Source organism: Chiloscyllium plagiosum, unplaced genomic scaffold (assembly GCF_037043375.1).
Source record: "Chiloscyllium plagiosum isolate Xiang-an unplaced genomic scaffold, Cpla_swu_hap1 HiC_scaffold_9, whole genome shotgun sequence".
In the NCBI taxonomy this organism is placed as follows: domain Eukaryota; kingdom Metazoa; phylum Chordata; class Chondrichthyes; order Orectolobiformes; family Hemiscylliidae; genus Chiloscyllium; species Chiloscyllium plagiosum.
The window spans coordinates 126173629-126196881 of NW_028270147.1; the positions used below are offsets into that span (position 1 = coordinate 126173629).

A 23253-nucleotide genomic window follows, 5' to 3' on the forward strand; every position below is an offset into this window, starting at 1 on the left:
CTGAGCAGGCTTTAGCCTCTCTCAGGAAGACTACCAGAGTCTTGTCAAATAAAGGACAGTTCTGTGCTGTTGGCCTATTTTCACTGGGGACTGGTTTGGACACAAACCTCGTTCCATGAAAGCCCAGCAGAGAGAGGAGATCCTCAGGCCATCAGTGTGAGCTGGAGGGACAGGACAGGCTCTGACCCATTGACCCATCCTGTCCATTCACAACATGTTCCAATCCCTTCCCCTCTCCTACACCTCTCCTTCCCCTTCCATGAAGAGTCTCTGAGTCAGACTGTTTCACTGGGGTGAAGGTTGGACCATCACACAGTTACAACAGAAAGGAACTAAACCCCACACCCACCATGGTGTCCACAATGCACTGGACTCTCCAACAGAGTCCAATAAACATGGAATTCAGTTCACGGGGCTGCCCTATGGAGAGACATGGGCCTCCTTCCCACTGAACCTCCCAATAGAGACCAGTAAACATGGGCCTCTTTCCTGCTGGACTCTCCAAATGAGACCAGTAAACATGGACTTTCTTCTGACTAGATCCTCCAAGAGAGACCAGGAAACATGGACCTCCTGTTCACTGGACCTCCAATATAGACCAGTAGATGACTGAGTGTTTGAAGAAGAAATCAAGAAGATAGATACAGTTAGAGCAGTCCACTCCGTCTACATGGATTTTAGCAAGGCCTTAGGCAAGGATCCCCATGGAGACTGCTTGGTAAGATCATATCACATAGGAGCCAGGGAGAGCTAATCAATTGGATATACAATTGGCCTGATGATAGGAGGCAGAGGCTGTTGAGAGAGGGTTGTTCTTCAGACTGGAAGCCAGTGACCAGCCGTCTCCCACAAGAATCAATCCCGGATTCACTGTTGTTCATCATTTATATGAACAATTTGGATGAGAAAATAGGAGGAATGGTCAGTAAGTTTGTGGCTGACATTAAAATTGTTGGCATCGTGGACAGGGAAGAAGGTTATCCAAGAGTGCAATGTCATCTTCATCAACTGGGCCAGTGGGTCAACAAATCCAGATGGAGTTTAATTTCAATAAATGGAAGGAGTCACATTTTGGTAAGACCAACCAGGGCAGGAATTACACAATTAATGGTAGAGCCATGGTGAGTGTTGTTGAACAGAGAGACCGAGGGGTACAGGTACATAGTTCCATGGAAGTGGTGTCCCAGGTAGACAGGGTGGTGAAGAGGGTATTTGGCACACTCACCTTCACTGGTCAAAGCAGGGAGTACAGGAGCTGGGACATCATGTTACAGCTGTACAAGGCATTGGGAAGGCCACATTTGGACACTGTATATATTTCTGCTTACCCTTCCATAGAAAGGAAGTTATTACACTGGTTTGGATAAAGCAAACATGAACAGGGATGTTACCAAGATTGGAGAGTTTGAATTATCAAACGAGGATGGATAGGCTGAAATGTTTTTCCAGGGAATGCAGGAGATTGAGGGGTGACATTATAGAGATTTATAGAATCATGAGAGTTGTAGACAAGTTGGATAGCCAAAGTCTTTTCCCCAGGGTAGAAGAGTCCAGTACTAGAAGGAATGGGTTTAAGTTGAGGGGGGGGGAAGAATTAGAAGGGACCTGAGAGACAGCCTTTTCACACAGAGGATGATGTGTATGTGTAATGAGCTGCCAGAGGAAGTGGGAGAGGGGAGTACAATTACTACATTTCAAGGACATTTTTACAGGAACATGGATAGGAAGGATTTAGAGGGGATTGGGCCAAACACAGGCAAATGGGACTAGTTCAGTTTTGGAAACTTGATCGGCATGGATGAGTTGAGCCTAAGTGTCTATTTCCAAGCTGTAAACCTCTACGACTCTATGATGATGTATACATGGGCCACCTTCCCACTGGACTACCCAGTACCTGAGCTGCAACCCCCACATCCTCTCCATCATGTTGGTCTCTTGTTTCAATCTCAACAACATTGTCTGTCTCTGGACTACCTCAGCCCCTTGACACAGAAACCCTAATTCCTGCTCGTCCCGTCTCCTACCTCTATGATTCCAATGTCCTCTCCAGATGCCTGAATCCACATTCCATAAACCCCAACATTGTCTGATATGGAGTGGGCCCTTCCCTGTCTTACCCATCTGTCATTCCAGAATGACCCCTGACCTCACTGCCAGCCAATTACCTCCATGGTCTCCCTCCTCCCTCACTCTGTGTCCTGCTGCAGACTCACATTCCCTCGCTCCCCCTTCCATCTTCTGTCTCTGGTCTCCTGCCCATTGTTGCTTCCTCCATCCCACCATTGACAGCAGAGCCTTCAGACCCCTAGAGCATGCTCTCTCACCTCTTGCCCTTCATCCATCCTGCTCTCAGTGGTTGTGCTATTGAATATTCAACCCCGTCGCTTTCGGTTCGATATTCCCTTGCCATTGATTTGATGATGCCATTTATTTCAGTAAATCTAGTTGGTTCAAGAGCGTTTTGCTTGAGAAAACACTCTTCTGTAAACTTGGTTGTCTGTTTCCCCTAGTCTTTGTGTAAAGGTGAGACTAAGTGTGTGTAAGCTCTTATACAGCGCAGACAGAGGTCACTGGGCCTATTATGACTGTTAGTCAAATTAGTCCAATGAGTCCCATTTACCCAGCCCTTCCTGTATAACCCTGAAATTGTTTCCTTTTCAGCTATTTCTCCAAATGCCCTTTTGAAAGTTGCTGTTGAATCCACTTCCACTCACCTTGCAGACAGTCACCATGAACTCGCTGGATAAAAACTTTCCTATCTTCTCTCTTTTTCTTCAGACTCTTTTTGAAATGTGTGCCCTCTGATTACTGACCCTCCTGCCTGGAGAAACAATTTGTCCTGTATTTACTGCATCCAAACTCTCTTATTATGAACCCTTCATTGAGTGAGACCTATTTCCAGCACAGGGGGAGAACATTCAGCCTGTCAGGTAAATGCTGTCAGGTAAATGGAGCAATCCAGTCAGTCCCGCCCCCTCCACTACTCGACTCCCAGAGCCTTGCAGGTTTATTTCCATCAAGAGCCCATCCAATCTGCCATTGCAATCACTGAGTGTCTTCACCTGCCTCACCTGAATGGGATGGAAATGTGTTGCTGGAAAAGCGCAGCAGGTTAGGCAGCATCTAGGGAACAGGAGAATCGACGTTTCCGGCATTAGCCCATTAGCCATTCCTGAAGAAGGGCTAATGCCCGAAACGTCGATTCTCCTGTTCCCTAGATGCTGTCTGACCTGCTGCGCTTTTCCAGCAACACATTTCCATCTCTGATCTCCAGCATCTGCAGACCTCACTTTCTCCTCACCTGAATGGGCACTGATTTCCAAGTCATTACCAATTGCTGCGAAAAAAAAGCTCTTCCTGATATCCCATATCTCTTGCCCAACAAAGTGTAAGGTCATCTAAATGTGACGACAGGATTTTGTCTCCACATGGACTGTGCGGTGGTCACCCTTACTGATACTGTCATGGACAGCTACACCAGCAGCAGGCAGATTGGTGAGGGTGATAGTATGTTTTTCCCTCTTGTTGGTTCCCTCACCACCTGCCTCAGGTCCAGTCTAGCAGCTGAATCAGGTGGAACTTGACCAGCTTGCTCAGTAGTGATGCTTCTGAGCAGCTCTTGATGGTGGACTTTGAAGTCCCTTACTCAGAGTATATCCTAGATCCTTCCCACCCTCAGTGTTCCCTCCAAGTGTTGTTCAACATGAATGAGGACTGACTGCTCAGTCGAGGTTGGAAGGGCGGGCAGTGCTATATGGTAATCAGCAGAAGGTTTCCTTCCCCATGTTTGACCTGCTGTCATGAGGCTTCATGGGTTCCATAGTTAATGGTGAGGACTCCCAGGGCAACTCGCTTCCGACTGTACACACCACTGTGTTGCCTCCCCTGCTTGGTCTATCCTGCCAGTTAAAAACTGAATGAAGGAATAACTCTGTGCAGGTTTCACAGCTTGGAGACAGAGCTGCTGCTGGATTCTGTTTCTGATCTCCGAGTGCAGGCGTGTGTGTTTGTGAGAGAGTGACTGACACTTTTTTCATCACTGTGCTGTTTCTGCAAAACAAATCCCAGAACCAGCCTCCTGTATTGTCAGATTCCAGGGAGTACAGATGGTTCACAGTTTTCTCCCGTCTCAGTAACAAACGTCCAGCTGCTCCGAGCTCCTTCTTTCACTTCCTCTCTTGGTGAAGTTTCAACCTTGCGATCTGATGTCTTTGCAGTTATTTTTTACACTGGGGCTTTCTGCTGTGGTCAGAATCTCTAATAATAAGTGTCCAATCAGTGACAATCACAGCGGCTAAGAGCAGTCAGGACTGAGGAGCCAGGCTCACTGTGAAACACATTGAGAAGATCAAAACCATCCTCTTCAGATTCTGGTACAATCTCCAACCCTCTCCCTGAGCACTGTCCGCTGCTCAACCAGACTCTTTACAAACTGGGTCTCATCTTTGAGAATGATCTGAGCCCCATATCCTCCATCTCACAAAGATTGGACACTGAAAATCTCAGCCATGTCATGGGACTCCAAACATGACCATTCCAATGCTGTATTTGCACACTTCACAGCAACTGCCCTCCGTATCCTTCAGCTCATCCCAAATTTTGCTGCCCGTATCCAAACTTGCACCAAGTCCCGTTCCCCCAACTCCTGATCCTGAAGCCTACATTGGCTCCTGGCTTAACAACACCTCGATTTTCAAATTCTCATCCTTGTTTGGAAATCCCTCCCTGTCCTCCACCCTCCCTATCTCTGTAACCTCCTCCAAGCTGCCTCAGTCAGTGTGATTAGCAATCTTGGATAATTGGCTCTCTATTCCTTCATCCAAGTCATTGAGAATATCATGAAATGCTGAGGTCCCAGCACAGATCCCTGGGGACACCACTATTCACATCTTGCTCATTGGAGAGCATACGCATCATCCTCTTCTCTGTCTCCTCCCTCCAAACTAATTCCTGACCGAAGACAAATACTTTTCTCTAATTGGCTTGATGGTAGGAAACAGAGGGTAATACTGGAAGGAAGCTTGTCAGACTGGAGGCCTGAGACTTGTGGAGTGCCCTGCGGCTTGGTGCTGGACCTATTACTGTTTTTTTATCTATTTCAATGCCTGCCATATTAGTTTAAACCCTCCCCAACAGCGTTAACAAAAGCACCCCCAAGGACATTGATTCTCGACTTGTCCAGGTGTAGACTGTCTGATTTGTAATAGTCCCACCTCCCCCAGAACCGGTTCCAATGTCCCAAAATTCTGAAACCCTCCTTCCCGCACCATCTATCAAGCCACTCAGCAATCCAGCCTATTTTTTCATTTCTACTCCAACTAGCACGTGGCACTGGTAGCAATCCTGAGATTACTACCTCTGAGGCTATACTTTTTAACTTGTCTCCTAACTCCTTAAATTCTGCTTGTAGGACCTCATTCCGTTTATTGCCAATATCATTGCAACCGATGTGCACCACGACACCCACCCAGTTCACCCTCCCCCTTCAGAATGTCCTGCAGCCAATCTGAGACATCTCTGACCTGTGCCCTTGGGAGGCAACATACCATTTGGGAGTCTCATTCTCTACCACAGAACCACCTATCTACTCCCCTTACAATTGAATCCCCAATACTATTCGCCTTCCACTCTTTTACCCACCCTTCTGTACAGCAGAGCCAGCCATGGTGACATGAACGTTACTTCCCCTGGTGATCCCCCTCCCCCAACAGTGTCCAAAATGGTATTCCTGTTTTGGAGGGAGATGACCGCAGAGGATGCCTGCACTTTCTTCCTGCTCTTTCGGTCACCCATTCCCTTCCTTCCTCAGCAAACCTAATCTGCGGTGTGACCAATTCACGAAATGTGCTATCCACGATCTCCTCAGCCTCATGGATGCTCCAAAGTGAGTCCATCCACAGATCCAGAGCTGTAATGTGGGTCAAGCATGAGAAACCCTTGGTGGGTAAGATTAAGGAAAACCCTCAGGCATTCTATACTTATGTGAGGAAAAATGTGATGGTCAGAGTGAGGGTAGGGCCAATCAGGGATAGTGGAGGGAGCTTGTGCCATGTTGGATGATGTACAGTAAGTCCTTAATGAATACTTTGTTTCAGTAGTCACTAGTCAATTGTGAGGACAGTGTGATACACTCAAACAGATGTTAAGAAGGAGGATGTGCTGATAATTTTGAAAAACATAAGAATAAATAAGTCCCCTGGGCCAGACTGGATATACCCAATGTTACTGTGGGAAGTGAGGGAAGAGATTGCTGTGCCTTTGGTGATGATCTTTGCAACCTGTCCACTGGAGTAGTACCAGATGATTGGAGTGTGGCAAATGTTATTCACTTGTTCAAGAAAGGGATTTGGGATAACCCTGTGAATTGTAGACCGGTCAGTCTTACATCAGTGGTGGGCAAATTATTGGAGAAGATTCTGAGAGACAGGACTTATGATGATTTGGAAAAGCAAAGCTTGATTGGAAATACTCAACATGGCCTTGTGAGGGGCAGGTCATGTCTCACAAGCCTTACTGAATTCTTTGAGGGTGTGACAAAACACATTTATGAAGATGGGACACTGATAGGATGTGGAGTTGGGCTGAGAAGTGACAGATGGAGTTCATCCTGGAAAGTGTGAAGTGATTCATTTTGGAAGATTGAATTTGAATGCAGATGACAGAGTTAAAGGCAGAATTCTTGAAAGTGTGGAGGAACAGTGGGATCTTGGGGTCCACATCCAGAGATCACTCAAAGTTGCCACCCAAGTTGATAGGGTTGTTAAGAAGATACATGGTGTGTTTCAGTAGCTGGGGGGAATTGCATTTAAGAGCTGCGAGGTTATGCTGCAGTCCATTAAAGCCTTGGTTAAACCACACTTGGAATATTGTGTTCAGCTCTGGTTGCCTCATTATCAGAAGAATGTGGAAGCTTTAGAGAGGGTGCAGTGGAGATTTACCAGGATGCTGCCTGGGCTGGAGGGCATGTTTTATGAAGAAAGGTTGAAGGAGCTAGGGCTTTTCTCACTGAAGTGAAGAAGGATGAGAGGTAACTTGATAGAGGTGAACAAGGTGATGAGAGGCATAGATAGAGTTGATAACAGAGACTTTTTTCCCAGGGCAGAAATGACTATCACAAGGGAGCATAATTTTAAGGTGATTGGAGGAAGGTTTAGGGGAGATGTTAGAGGTCGGTTCTTAACACAGAGTGTGGTGGGTGCATGGAAGGTGGAGTAATAGTAGAGTCAGAGACATTAAGGACATTTAAGCGACTCTTGGATAGGCACATGGATGATAGTAACATGTAGGGTATGTAGGTTAGTTTGATCTTAGAGTGGGATAAAATGTTGGCACAACATCAAGGGCTGAAGGGCCTGTACTGTGCTGTACTGTTCTATGTTCTATATTCTATTTTCTCTGTTCTACACCCCAAGCCTAGGCAGCTTGTCTCCCAATGATTGAATAAGATGTCAAATGGGAGACCAAGTTCGGGACAGGCTCATGCTGTGAACCCAGGTCTTCAATAGGGAACTGGAGATTGAGCTGGAAAGGAAAGGTTAGCTGGGTTATAGTGAGAAAGAGGGAGGTGAGACCAATCGGGGATGTATGATTCCTCCAATGAGCAAGATGTATAGTGGTATTCCCAGGGATCTCTGCTGGGACCTCAGCTTTTTATGATACTGCTCAATGACTTGGATAAACTAATCGAGAGCCATATATCCAAGATTGCTGACCACACTGACTGAGAGTGCTTGAAGGAGGTTGCAGAGATAGGGAGAATGGAGGACAAGGAGGGGCTGGAGAACAAGAGTGAGAATTTGAAAATCAGATGTTGCTGGATTGGGAGCCAATGTCGGTCAGTGAGCACAGTGTGGGATGGGAGAATGGGACTTGGTGTGAGATCAGATACAGGCAGCACAGTTTGGGACGAGCTGAAGTGTATGAAGAGCACTGGCTATGATATGGGTTAAGACAACATTGGAATGGTCACATTTGGAGTCCAAAAGACATGGTTGAGATTTTCAGTGGCTGATCTTTGTGATATGGAAGATATAAGGCTCAGATCATTCTCAGAGATGAAGCCAAGTTTGTAAAGAGTCTGGTTAAGCAGCAGATAGTGTTCGGGGAGAGGGGTGGAGTTTGTACTGGGAGCTGAAGAGGGTGGCTTTGATCTTCCCAATATGTTTCCCAGTGAGCCTGGCTCCTCAGTCCTGACTGCTCTTAGCTGCTGTGATTGTCACTGATTGGACACTTATTATTAGAGAGTCTGACCACAGCAGAAAGCCCCAGTGTCTGAACTCCCTGGAATCTGACAGTACAGGGGGAGGCCATTCAGCCCATTGTGCCTGTGAGTGACCCAATTAATCTCATTGACCCTCTCTCTCCCCATAACCCAGCAATACTTTCCTTTTCAGCTTGACCTCTAATTCCCTCTTATAGACCTGGTTCCACAGCATGAGACTGCCCCTAATCTGTCATCTCATTCATTCATTGGTAGACAAGCTGCCTGGGCTGGGGAATGGAGTTCAGGACCTTGAACATTCCCTCTCCCCTCCTGAGGGACACTTCATTTGTTTTCATATATTCACTCATTGGATGTGGGCGTCACTGGCTCGGTCAGCATTTGCTACCCGTCCCTAGTTGCCCTTGAGAAGGTGCTGCCTTCTTGAACCGCTATAGATCACGTGCTGTATGTTGACCCACAATGTCCTTAGGAAGGCAATTCCAGGATTTTGACCCACCTACAGTGATGGAACAGTGATATATTTCCAAGTCAGGATGTTATGTGCCTTGGAGATGAATTTGCAGACATGCTGTTCCCATATATCTGCTGCTCTTGTCCTTCTAACTGGAGCTGTTCATGTGTTTGGAAGGTACCAAAAGAACTGCAGCTGCTGTAAATCAGAGACAAAAACAGAAATTGCTGGAAAGCTCAGCAGGTCTGGCAGCATCTGTGCAGAGAAATCAGAGCTACGTTTTGTGTCACGTGACCCTTCATACTTGAGCTTTTCCAACAATTTCTATTTTTGGGTTTGGAAGGTGTTGTATGAGGATCTTTGGTGAATCTCTGCAGTGTATCTTATAGATAATACACACTGCTGCGACTAAGTGTCAATGGTGGTAAGATGGCTGCTTTGTGGATGTGATGGCAATCAAGCAGGCTGCTTTGCTCTGAACAGTAACAAGCTTTTTGAGTGGATAAGGGAGACATAGGATATGATTGACATGGATAGGAAAGGTTAGAGAGATATGGGCCAAAAACAGGCAAATGGGACTCGGTCAGGTTTGGAAGCCTGGTCGGCATGGACAAGTTTGGCTGTAGGGTCTGTGATTCTATGAATGTTGTTGGAGCTGCACCCAACCAGAAAATGGGGGGTATTCTATCACAATTCTGACTTGTGCCTTGTTGATGATCGACAGGCTTTAGGGGAATCAGGAGGTGAGTTTCTAGATGCAGTATTGCTAGCCTCGAGCCTGCTCTTGTAACCATTGTGTTTCTGTAGTGAGCCAATTGAGTTTCTGGATGTTGACAGTGGGTATTTAGTGATAATAATACCATTCACTGTCAAGGGGTGATGGTTGGATTGTCACTTATTGCTGATGGTCATTGCCTGGCACTTGCATGGAACCAATGCACCACATGTTGGTGCATCTGATCATGGACTGCTTCAGTTTTTGAGGAGTTGTGAATGATGCTGAACATTATGGAATCATTGGCAATCATCACCACTTCTGAGCTTGCCTTGAGTTGCTCTATCTGTTCAAAGTCTGTCCTATTTAGCACAGTGTTAGTACCACACAGCACAATAGAGGGTATTCTCAATGTGATGGTCAGACTTTGTTTCCACAAGGACTCTGTGATGGTCACTCTTACACATACAGGACAGATGCAACTACAGCCGCAAGATTGGTGAGGATGAGGGCAAGTAGATTTTTCCTTCTTGTTGTTTCCTTCACTACCAGCTGCAGGCCCAGTCCTGCAGCTTTGTCCTTTAGGACCCGACCAGCTCGATCAGTAGTGCTACTGCCGAACCACTCTCAGTGGTGGGCATTGAAATTCCCCACCCAGAGTACATTCTGTGCTGTCATCACCCTCAGTGCTTCCACCATGTGCTGTTCAACATGGAAGAGAGACTGATTCACCAGCCGAGGGAGGGTGGTATGTGATGATCAACAGGAGGTTTCCTCACCCATGTTTAACCTGGTGTCATGAGACTCCATGGGGTCTGGAGTCAGCAGAGAGGACTCCCAAGGTAACTCCCTCCTGGCTGTACACCACTGTGCTGCCAGCTCTGCTGGGTCTGCCCTTCTGGTGGGACAGGACACATTCAGGGACAGTGATGGTGGTGTCTGGGACATTGTCTGTAAGGTATGATTCTGTGAGTGTGACTGTGACAGGCTGTTGCTTGACTAGTCTGTGAGACAGCTCTCCTGAATTTGGCACTAGCCCCCAGATGTCAGTAAGGAGGATGGAGCAGGGTAGACAGGGCTATTTCTGTCATTGTCTTTTTGGTGTTTAGATTGATGCTGGGTGGTCTGTCCCATTTTATTTCTTTGTTGAGATGTCATCACGATTGATACAACTGAGTGCCTTGCTCAGTTATTTCAGAGGGCAGTTCAGAGCCAACCACATTGCTGGGGGAGAGTGCCATGGACCCTGACAGTATATACTGACCTCCCCCACTTCCCCATTCTGTATATGGAAGGCTGGAGCCTCTCAGCAGGATATTCACTTGCTGGAGCTATCACTCCCCCTGTACAATTCTGTCCCCACATTAAATCCACACAGATCTTGAATTCACATCGCACCTTCAATGTCCAAAACATTTCAAGAGGGTTCACAAAGTTGCAGTAAGAGGAATGGGGGTGGGGGTGGATGAACATAAGAACTAGGAGCAGGAGCAGGCAATTCAGCCCCTCCAGCCCACTCCACCATTTAATACAATCATGCATGATCCCATCTCAGCCTCAACTCCACTTTCCTGCTCATTCTCCATCATCCTTTAACCCATTACTCATTAAAAGTCTGTCCATCTCCTCCTTGATGTGAGACAGGGAAGGGACCACTCCATTTCAGACAATTGGGGTTTATGGAGCATGGATGGGGGAAGCTAGGAGAGGACATCGGAATCATGGAGTGGGACAAACAGGAATGAAGGTTTCTGTGGTCAAGGGGCTGATGTATTGCAAAGGCGGACAATGTTGTGGGAATGGAAATCAGAGGCCAATTTGGGGTTTAATGCTGAGATACTGGAAGGTCTAATGGGAAGAAGGCCCATGTTTACTGATCTCAGTTAGAGATTCCAGCGGGAATGAGACACATATCTAGTGGTCTCTATTGGAAGGTACAGGGGGAAGGAGACCCATGGTTCCTGCTATCTGTTCGAACATCCAGTAGGAAGGAGGCTCATGTTTACTGGTCTCTACTGGACAGTCCAGTGGAAAGGAGGCCCATGTTTACTGGTATCTATTGGATGTTCCAATTGTATGGATGTCCATGTTTACTGGTCTCCATTGGACTGTCCATTGGGAAGGAAGTCCCAGTTTGCTGGTTTCTATTGGAGGGTCCAGTGGGAAGGATGCCCATATTTAATAGTGTCTATTGCAGGGTGGTCTGTCCAGTGGAAGGAGTTCCATGTTTACTGGCCCCTTTTGGAGAGTCCAGTGGGTCATGGGCACCATGGTGGGTATGGGGCTGAGTTCCATTCTGTTGTAACTATGTAATTGTCCAGCTCTCATCCCAGTGAAACAGTCTGACCTGGAGACTGATCATGGAAAGGGAAGGAGAGGGGTAGGAGAAGGGAAGAGATTGGAACATGTTGTGATTGTCAGGCTGGGTCAGTGGGTAAGAGCCTGTCCTGTCCCTCCAGCTCACACTGATGGCCTGAGGATCTCCTCTCTCTGCTGGGCCTTCATGGAATGAGGTTTGTGTCCAAACCAGTCCCCAGTGAGAATAGGCCAACAGCACAGAATTGCCCTTCATTTGAAAAGAATCTATCCATCTTCCTGAGAGAGGCTAAAGCCTGCTCAGTGTGGGAAATGGGGCCTTACTCCAGGAGAAGACATGTCTCTGGGGTCAATGGTTAACATCCACTCATGAGGCAAAGCAGAGGGGGATTCACCCTGCATTTAAATATTGCCACCTGGCAGACTGTGGAAAAGAGAGAGAAGAGAATCAGTGAGAGAGATAGAGGGAGAGAGTGTGTGTGAGAGGGTGAGAAATAGAGAATGAGGAGTGTCTGGGACAGTGTGAGATGTGTGAAGCAAGTGAGAGAGAGAGAGAGAGAGAGGTGGAGGGAAGTAGAGATGGTGAGGTTGAGGGATAGAGAGAGAAATAGGATGTTACTGAGAGGGATGGAGAGAGAGAAAGAGAGAAACAGACAGAGGAGGAGAAAGAGAGTGTGAGACTAAGAGTGAAGGGAATCAGGATAGGAGGGTCGGGTTGTGATTGAGAGAGAGAGAGAGAGAGAGCGAGACAAGAGTAGGATTTGAGACAGAGTGCTGGAGAGAGAGGGAGGGAGACCGCAGAGATTAGATTAGATTACTTACAATGTGGAAACAGGCCCTTCAGCCCAACAAGTCCACACCGCCCCGCCGAAGCGCAACCCACCCATATCCCTACATTTACCCCTTACCTAACACTCCAGGCAATTTAGCATGGCCAATTCACCTGACCTGCACATCTTTGGACTGTGGGAGGAAACCGGAGCACCCGGAGGAAACCCACGCAGACACGGGGAGAACGTGCAAACTCCACACAGTCAGTCGCCTGAGGCGGGAATTGAACCCGGGTCTCTGGTGCTGTGAGGCAGCAGTGCTAACCACTGTGCCACCGTGCCGCCCACCACCACTGTGCCGCCCACAAGAGATGGAAGAGAGGGAGGAAGAGTAAAAGAGGAAGGAATAGAGAGAGGCAGATCACAATTGGAGTGAGTGAGGGAGTGAATGAGGGAAACAGTGAGAGGTGAAGAAATGGAGATTGTGAGACAGAGTGAAGAAGCAAAAGAGAGTTAGAGAGAGTGGCTATGAGACAGAGTGGGAGAGATAGAATATGAGAGAGATTAAGAGTGGGAGAGAGATGTTGAGAGAAAGACATGGCAGATGTGAGACAGAGAGACAGTGATAGAGAGAGAGCGAGACACGTTCTGGACACCACATTCTGGGAAGGATGTTATTGTACTAGAGAGGGTACAGAGGAGATTTACCAGGACGCTGCCTGGCCTGGAGGGTCTGAGCGATGAGGAAAGATTAGAAAGACTGGAGTTGTTTTCCTTGGAGCAGTGAAGGTTGAGAGGGGACCTGACAGAGGGCTGTAAGATTATGAGATGCAGAGATAGGGTGGGCAGGAAGGCACCTTTTCCATTGTAGAGGGAACAATACCAAGGGGCAGAGATTGAAGGTAACACAGACATAGAAATATAGTAAGAATAGGCCATTCAGCCCTTTGAGTATCTCTGTCATCCAATATGATCATGGATAGCCCTCTGACTTAATTCCATATTCCTACCATCTTCCCATACCCTTTGATGTTGTTAAAATGCAAAAGAATTACCTGTCTTTTTCTTGAATATATTCAGTCATTTGTCCTCAACAGCCTTCTCTGGTAGAGAATTCCACTTGTTAACCATCCTCTAAGTGAAGAAATGTTTCCTCATCTGAATCCAAAACGGTCGACCCAATGTTCCCCTGAGACTGTGGTACCTGATTCCAGACTCCCCAACCTTGGGAAACCTCTTTCCAGCATCAAGTCTGTCCAACCCTGTTAGAATGTTATACATTGCAGTCAGACCTCCTCTCATCCTTCTCAACTCAAGTGAGTTCAGGTTCAGTTGAGGTAGACCCTGAGAGGAGAATTGAGGAATGTTTTTACCCAGAGGGTGGTGGGAGTCTGGAACTCACTGCCTGAAAGGCTGGTTGAGTCACAAACCCTCGAGACATTGAAAGTGTGAGGGGCTGACGTGGCTCTCTCTGCCTGATTCCATTTACATACTGAGGAACACTCAGTCAGACTCTCACAGGCTGCAGCTTTATAAAGCAGAGCCCAGTGAAGGGAGAGTTTATCAGGAACCAGGCACAGGGACAGGAGCACACACCATGATTTCACACATCCAGCTGATCTGGCCCCTGGCATTCTGTGTCACAGGTACAAATCTCTCTCCTTCCACCTTGAATCTTTCGCTGCTCTCCATTTTACTCCAATTCCACTGACTTGTGATTGAAGGGAAAATGCTGAAACCAGAGGAATGTTCAGTGTCTCCAACAATCTCTCATTTCGCAGTCTCTTTCTGTGACAGTTCTGACTTCACTGTGTTTCTCTCTGACCCCTCAGGTATCAGTGGGGACATCATCATGACCCAGTCACCACCGGTGCTGTCAGTGGGACTGAGCCAGACCACAACCATCACCTGTACGGCCAGTCAAGATATTACAAATGACCTCAGCTGGTACCAGCAGCGAGAAGGAAAGAAACCCTCCCTCCTGATCTATGAAGCAACAACTCGAAACACAGGAGTCTCCGAGCGATTCACTGGCAGAGGATATGGGACCAGTTTCACCCTGACAATCAGCAACGTTCAGAATGAGGATGTCGCTGACTATTACTGTAAGCAGCACAACAGACGGCCTTGCACGTTCGGTAAAGGAACCAAGCTCAGACTGAGTAAGTCAACCTCAATCCTCCATTATTAACCCTTTCAATTTCTAAACACAATTTCTAATACACAAGTACTGAATTGTTGAAGGTGTTAGTGGGGAGCTGCAGTGAATGAAATGGTTGATTGAGGAGCACTGTGTCGAACAGGGTATCCAGCTGTATTTCTTTAATTCCATTGCCCCTTTAAGCAGCAAGATATAAGTCAGTAAGTTTTACTCACCGTGTGGAGGAGCTCTGTCCATTTGCAGCCTGTGGTCCCATTCCTGCAGCATGGAGTGAAATCAGTGAGTAGCCTCCTGCCAGTCTCAGTGTGACGGACACGGGCAGAGTTTGATGTGAGCTCTGGCTCCCTGTCCCAGTCTCTGATCTCACTGACCTCAGCAGCAGCAGCAGCAGCAGCAGCAGCAGCACAGTGAGACACCGAGCTCCCACCTCCCCCAGCTTTAACTCTGCTCAATCACACAGTTACAGAATTGTTACAGTGCACAAGGAGGCTATTCTGTCCATCCTGTCTGTACTGGCTCTCTGAATGAGCAATTCACTGAGTGTCATTCTCCTGCCTTCTCCCTGTCACCCTGCACATTGTTAATTTTCAAATAACAGTCTCATTCCCTTCGGAATGTTTCAATTGAAGCTGCCTCCACCACACTCTCAGGCAGTGCATTCCACACCTCAACCATTCACTGGCTGAAAATTCTTTTCCTCATTTCACTTTTGTTACTTATCCAATTATTTTCAATCTTAATCCTTTCACAAGTGGAATCATTTTCTCCCTATTTACACTGTCCAGGCCCCTCCTGATTTTGAATTTCTGGAACAATTCTCCTCGCCGCCTTCTCCAAAGACTTAGAGGTGCCGGTTTTGGACTGGGGTGGACAAAGTTAAAAATCACACAACACAGGTTATAGTCCAACAGGGGGTTTATTTGGAAGCACTGGCTTTCGGAGCGCCCCTCCTTCATCAGGTGGTTGTCAGCGGTGCTCCAAAAGCTAGTGCTTCCACATTAACCTGTTGGACTATAACCTGGTGTTGTGTGATCTGTAACTTTCTCCAAAGAAGACTGTCCCAAATTTTCCAATCTATCTTCATAACTGATGTTCCTCATCCCTGGAATGATCTTTGGGCACATGTTTGCCATCTCTACAAAACATTCACCTCCTTCCTGCATTATTCACATTATTTATGTCCCTCATGATTTTATAAACCTCTATAAGGTCACTCCTCAGCCTCCGGCACTTCAAGGTAAAAGGTCTCAGCTTTTCCAGCCTCTCATGGTCACGGAGTCATACAGCGTGGAAACAGATCTTTCGGTCTAACTTGTCCATGCTAACTAGATATCCAAAACTGACCTCATCCCATTTGCCAGCATTTGGCCCACATCCCTCTAAACCCTTCCTATCCATGTACCCATCCAAACATCTTTTAAATGCTATAATTGTATCTGTCTCCAGCACTTTCTCCGGCAGCTCAATCCATACACGCACCACCCCCTGTGTGACAAGTTACCCCTCAGGTCCCTTTTGGATCTTTTGCCTCTCACCTTAAACCTGTGCCCTCTAGTTTTGGACTCTCCTTCCCAAGGAAAAGACCTGGGATATACATCCTGTCCATGTCCAACATGATTTTATAAACATTTATAAGGCCACCCCTCAGCCTCCGATCCTGCAGAAAAAATAAACCCGTCTATTGAGCCTCTTCCGACAGCTCAAACCCTCCAGTTCCAGGCGACATCCATGTAAATCTTTTCTGCAGCATTTTAAGTTTAACAGCATCCTTCCTATCACAGGATGATAAGAATTGTTCATGTTATTGCCAAAGTAGGCTCACCAATTTCCTGTCCAGCTGCACCATGATGTCCCAACTCTGATACTTAGTGCAGTGACCAATAAAGGCAAGTGTACCCAACACCTTCTTCATCGCCCTGTCTCCCTGTGACTCCACTGTCAAGGAATAATGCACCTGCCACTGCCCCTGCACCTGCCCCTGCACCAGCCCCTGCACTTGCCCCTGCCCCTGCCCCTGCCCCTGCACCGGCCCCTGCACCTGCCCCTGCCCCTGCACCTGCCCATATACCTGCCCCTGCCCCTGCCCCTGCACCCCGAGGTCTCTTTGTTCAGCAACACTACCATTAGCTGTATAACTCCTGCCCTGGTTTGACTTTCCAAAATGCAACACCTCACATTTATCTAAATTGAACTCCATTTGCCACACGTTTAGATCAAAGTGGTGCTGGAAAAGCACAGCATGTCAGGCAACATCCGAGGAGCAGGAAAATCGAAGTTTCGGGCAAAAGCTCTTCATCAGGATTCCTCTAGTCGAACCCCCAGATTCTGCGCAGCCCTCTTGACCTGCAATCTTCTTCCCGACCTCTCCGCCCCCACTCTCTCTCCGGTCTATAACCCTCACCCTCACCTCCTTCCACCAATATATTCCCAGTGCCCCACCCCAAATTCCACCCCCCCCTCTTCCCACATTTTATCTCAGCCCGCTTGGCACACCAGCCTCATTCCTGAAGAAGGGCTTATGCCCGAAACGTCGATTCTCCTGCTCCTCGGATGCTGCCTGGCCTGCTGCTCTTTTCCAGCACCACACTTTTCAACAGAGAATGTTGGTAAAGGGTTGCGTTTCAGACTGGAGATGAGTTATCAGCTGTGTGCCTCAAGGATTGGTGCTGGGTCCATGGCTTTTCATCATTTAAATAAATGATTTGGATGTGAATATAGGAATTATGGCGAGTTTGTAAATGGTGGGACAGTGGATAGTGAAGAAGCTTATCTGAGAGTACAGTGGGACCTTGATCATTTGGGGAAATGGGCAGAGGTGTCGCAAATTGACAAAAGTGAGGACTTCAGATGCTGAAAACCAGCGTTCCGGAGAGACCACTCCCTCCACGACTCCCTCGTCAGGTCCAGACTCCGCACCAACCCAACCTCCACTCCCGGCACCTTCCCCTGCAACCGCAAGAAGTACAAAACTTGCGCCCACACCTCCCCCCTCACCTCCCTCCAAGGCCCCAATGGATCCTTCCATATCCATCGCAAATTCACCTGCACCTCCACACACATCATTTACTGTATCCGCTGCACCCGATGTGGTCTCCTCTACATTGGGGAGACAGGCCGCCTACTTGCAGAACATTTCAGGGAACACCTCTGGGACTCCCGCACCAACCAACCCAACCGCCCCGTAGCTGAACACTTTAACTCCCCCTCCCACTCCGTCAAGGACATGCAGGTCCTTGGCCTCCTCCATCGCCAGACCCTGGCAACATGATGCCTGGAGGAAGAGCACCTCATCTTCCGCCTTGGAACTCTCCAACCACAAGGGATGAATGTAGATTTCTCCAGCTTCCTCGTTGCCCTTCACCCCACCTTATCTCAGTCCCAACCCCCAGATTCAGCACCGCCCTCTTGACCTGCATTCTTCTTCCTGACCTCTCCGCCCCCACCCCCTCTCTGGCCTATCACCCTCACCCTCACCTCCTTTCAACTATCGTATTCCCAGCGCCCCGCCCCCAAATTCCCCCCCTCCCTACCTTTTATCTCAGCCCGCTTGGCACACCAGCTTCATTCCTGAAGAAGGGCTTATGCCCGAACGTCGATTCTCCTGCTCCTCGGATGCTGCCTGGCCTGTTGCGCTTTTCCAGCACCACACATTTCAACTCTGGTCTCCAGCATCTGCAGTCCTCACTTTCTCCAACATTCTCTGTCTCCTATCTTCAAGCCAATGTTTTACCCAAATGGCTAGCCCCCCTGGATCCCATGTGGTCTAACCTTACTAACCAGTCTGTCATGTGGAACCTTGTCAAACGCTTTGCTGAGGTCCGTATAGACAGTGTCTACTGTTCTGCCTACATCAATCTTCTCTTCAAACAACCTCAATCACATTAGTGAGACACGATTACCATGCACAAAACTGCATTGATTGTCCAAATGCATGTAAATCCTGTCCCTCAGAATTCACTCCAATAACTTACCCAGCAATGACATCAGGCTCACTAGTTTATAGTTCCCTGGCTTTTCCTTCCAGCCTTTCTTAAATAATGGCTAACATTAGCCAACCTCTCTGGTTCTCCAGCACCTCACTCATGGCTGTCGATCAGAAACATACCTCAGCAAGGAGTCCAGCAATCTCTTTCCTAGCTTTCCACAATGTCCTGGGATACACCTGATCAGGTCCTGGAGATTTATCTACTGTCTTGCACTTTAAGAAATCCTCTTCCATAATGTGGACTTTTGTCAAGACATTGCTATTTACTTCCCAAGTTCCCAAACTCCCAAGTCTTTCTCCATGATAAATACTGACCTGGAATATTCATTTAGGATCTGAACCATTTCCTGTGGATCCACCCAGAGGTACATTGTTCACCTTCATGGGGTCCTAATCTCTCTCTAGTTACTGTTCTGCCCTTTTCTTATTTACCATAATTCTACCACGTTTGCCCTCGAGTGAGTTTAGGAATTGTTTGCCCTCCCTCAAATATACCTTGACTATCCATGGTCCACATCCTCTACTATTCTCTTCAGGACTTTCCTGACAACCTTTGACCCTACTTTATTCAGATCCAATACATCCATATGCCATGGAAGCTGGCATTTTCCCCAGTGAGTATGTTTGACCCTGAAAATGCCTTTGTTCTTTTCCACTGTCGCCCTAAACCTTGTGATACAATGATCACTCTTCCCTAAATGTCCTCTCACTGACACTTGATCCACTTGGGCCTCCTCACTCCCAAGATCCAGATCTAGCAGAGCCTCCTTTCTCATTGGACTGGAAACATGTGGCTGGAGAAAGTTCACCTGAACACACTCTCACAACTCTGGCCCCTCTCTGCCCGTTACGCTGCTACTACCCCAGTCTATATCCAGAAATTAAAGACACCTCTTCCACCCTAATTATAATGACTCTATTATATTTGCAGGTCTCTGTAAATTCCTTGCAAATGTATTCCTCCACATCCTTCCCACTGGGTGGTGCTGTATTGACTGCACTGAGGATTCTGTGGACCTCGGTGTTCCTCTTTGATATTACCTCCTGGATCCCACAGTCCTGCCAAGTTAGTTTAATCCCTCTCCAACAGCACTAGTAAATCACCCCAAAGGAACTCAGTCCCAGCTCTGTTCAGGAGCAACGCCGTCTGGTCTGTTCAGGTCCCATCTCCCCAAGACCCAGTCCCAATGTCCCAAGAATCCAAAGCCCACCCCCTCCTGGACCCTCTTTCCAGCTCCACATTTACCTGTGTTATCCTCCTGTTCCTCTTCTCACTTTCATGGGGCACTGCGAGTAATGTGACGATTTCTATTTTTGTGCTCCTGAAGTTAATTCCCTCCTGAGCTCCCTACATTCTGACTGCAGGACCACATCCCTTTTCTCCCTCTGTCACTGGGACCGATGTGGACCACGACTGCTGCCTGTTGCCCCTCTCCCCTCAGGGTGCTCTGCAGCTGCTCAGTGACATCCTTGACCCTGGCACCAGGGAGACAACACACCATCCTGGATTCCCATCTGCAGCTGCAGAAACACCTATCGATGCACTCACTCAAATCTTCTCTCACTATCGCTCTTCCAGTCTTCCTTGTGCCCCCCTGTACACTGAATCCCCCCTTGGCTCCATGGACTTGGTTCTGGCTGTAATTCCCAGATGAACCACCATTCTTGTCAGGATTCTGACCTGAACCCTAGTCGGAGAGTGGCATTCACTAAGGGGATACCTGTACTAGCTGCCTGGTTCTTTTGGACTGTCTGCTGCTCCCCCATTCCCTCTGTCCCTGCATACTCTGAAGCTGCGGAGAGACCATAGAGTCATAGAGTCTTAGTGATGTACAGCACGGAAACAGACTCTTCGGTCCAACCTGTCCATGCCGATCAGATATCCCAACCCAATCTAGACCCACCTGCCAGCACAAGGCCCATATCCCTCCAAGCCCTTCCTATTCGTATACCCATCCAAATGCTTCTAAAATGTTGCAATTGTATCAGCCTCCACCACTTCCTCTGGCGGCTCATTCCATACACATCTGCGTGAAAAGGTTGCCCTGTAGGTCTCTTTTATATCTTTCCCCTCTCACCCTAAACCTATGCCCTCTAGTTCTGGACTCCCCAACCCCAGGGAAAAGAATTTGCCTGTTTACCCTATCCATGCTCCTCATAATTTTGTAAACCTCTATAAGGTCACCCCTCAGCCTCCGATGCTCCAGGGTAAACAGCCCCAGCCTGTTCAGCCTCTCCCTGTAACTCAAATCCTCTAACCTTGGCAATATCCTTGTAAATATTTTCTGATCCCTTTCAAGTTTCACATCTTTCCAATAGGAAGGAGACCAGCACTGCACGCAATATTCCAACAGTGGCCTAACCAATGTACTGCATAGCTGCAACATGACCTCCCAACCCCTGTACTGAATACTCTGACCAGTAAACGAAAGTATACCAAATGCCTTCTTCACTGTCCTATCTACCTGCGACTCCACTTTCAAGGAGCTATGAACCTGCACTCCAAGGACTCTTTGTTCGGTAACACTCCAGAGGACCTTACCATTAAGTGTATAAGTCCTGCTAAGATTTGCTTTCCCAAAATGCTGCACCTCATATTTATCTGAATTAAACTCCATCTGCCACTTCTCAGCCCATTGGCCCATCTGGTCAAGATGCTGTTGTAGTCTGAGGTAACCCTCTTTGCTGTCCACTACACCTCCAATTTTGGTGTCTTCTGCAAACTTACTAACTGTACCTCTTATGCTCGCATCCAAATCCTTTATGTAAATGACAAAAAGTAGAGGACCCAGCACCGATCTTTGTGGCACTCCACTGGTCACAGGCCTCCAGACTGGAAAACAACCCTCCACCACCATCCTCTGTCTTCTACCTTTGAGCCAGTTCTGTATCCAAATGGCTAGTTCCCTCTGTACTCCGTGAGATCTAACCTTGCTAATCAGTCTCCCATGGGGAACCTTATCGAACGCCTTACTGGAATCCATACAGATCACATCTACCGCTCTGCCCTCATCAATCCTCTTTGTTACTTCCTCAAAAAACTCAATCAAGTTTTTGAGACATGATTTCCCACACACAAAGCCATGTTTACTATCTCTAATCAGTCCTTGCCTTTCCAAATACATGTACATCCTGTCCCTCAAGATTCCCTCCAACAACTTGCCCACCACTGACATCAGGCTCACCGGTCTATAGTTCCCTGGCTTGTCCTTACCACCCTTCTTAAACAGTGGCACCTCGTTAGCCAACCTCCAGTCTTCCGGCACCTCACCTGTGACTATCGATGATACAAATATCTGAGCAAGAGGCTCAGCAATCACTTCTCTACTTCCCACAGAGTTCTAGGGTACAACTGATCAGGTCCTGGGGATTTATCCGCTTTTATGCGTTCCAAAACATCCAGCACTTCCTCCTCTATAATATGGACATTCTGCAAGATGTCACCATTTATTTCCCTACAGTCTATATCTTTCATATCCTTTTCCACAGTAAATACTGATGCAAAATACTCATTTAGTATCTTCCCCATTTTCTGTGGCTCCACACAAAGGCCGCCTTTCTGATCTTTGAAGGGACCTATTCTCTCCCTAGTTACCCTTTTTTCCTTAATGTATTTGTAAAAACCCTTTGGATTCTCCTTAATTCTATTTGCCAAAGCTATCTCATGTCCCCTTTTTGCCCTCCTGATTTCTCTCTTAAGTATACTCCTACTTCCTTTATACTCTTATAAGGATTCACTCAATCTATCCTGTCTATACCTTACATAAGCTTCCTCCTTTTTCTGAACCAAACCCTCAATTTCTTCAGTCATCCAGCATTCCCTATACCTCCCAGCCATTCCTTTCACCCTGACAGGAATATACTTTCTCTGGATTCTCGTTATCTAATTTCTGAAGGCTTCCCATTTCCCAGCTGTTCTTTATCTGCAAACATCTGCCCCCAATCAGCTTTCGAAAGTTCTTGCCTAATACTGCAAAAAATTGGCCTTTCTCCAATTTAGAACTTAAACTTTTAGATCTGGTCGATCATTTTCCATCACTATTTTAAATCTAATGAGATTATAGTCGTTGGCCCCAAAGTGCTCCCCCACTGACACCTCAGTCACCTGCCCTGCCTTATTTCCCAAGAGTAAGTCAAGTTTTGCACCTTCTCTAGTAGGTACATCCACATACTGAATCATAAAATTGTCTTGTACACACTTAACAAATTCATCTCCATCTAAACCCTTAACACTATGACAGTCCCAGTCTATGTTTGGAAAGTTAAAATCCCCGACCATAACCACCCTATTTTTCTTACAGATAGCTGAGTTCTCCTTCTAAGTTTGTTTCTCAATTATAGGGGGTCTATAATACAATCCCAATAAGGTGATCATCCCTTTCTTATTTCTCATTTCCACCCAAATAACTTCCCTGGATATATTTCCGGGAAAATCCTCCCTCAGCACAGCTGTAATGCTATCCCTAAATCAAAAACGCCACTCCCCCTCCTCTCTCGTCTCCCTTTATTTCCTTCCTGTAGCATTTGTATCCTGGAACATTCAGCTGCCAGTCCTGCCCATCCCTGAGCCATGTTTCTGTAATTGCTATGATATCCCAATCTCGTGTTCCTAACCATGCCCTGAGTTTATC

General features: G+C 47.3%; 1 pseudogene; it reads right to left on the minus strand.

Annotated features, from left to right (window-relative positions):
• The window catches only part of LOC122552870 (uncharacterized), a 1138103-nt pseudogene that overhangs the window by 103629 nt on the left and 1011221 nt on the right, over window positions 1-23253 (minus strand).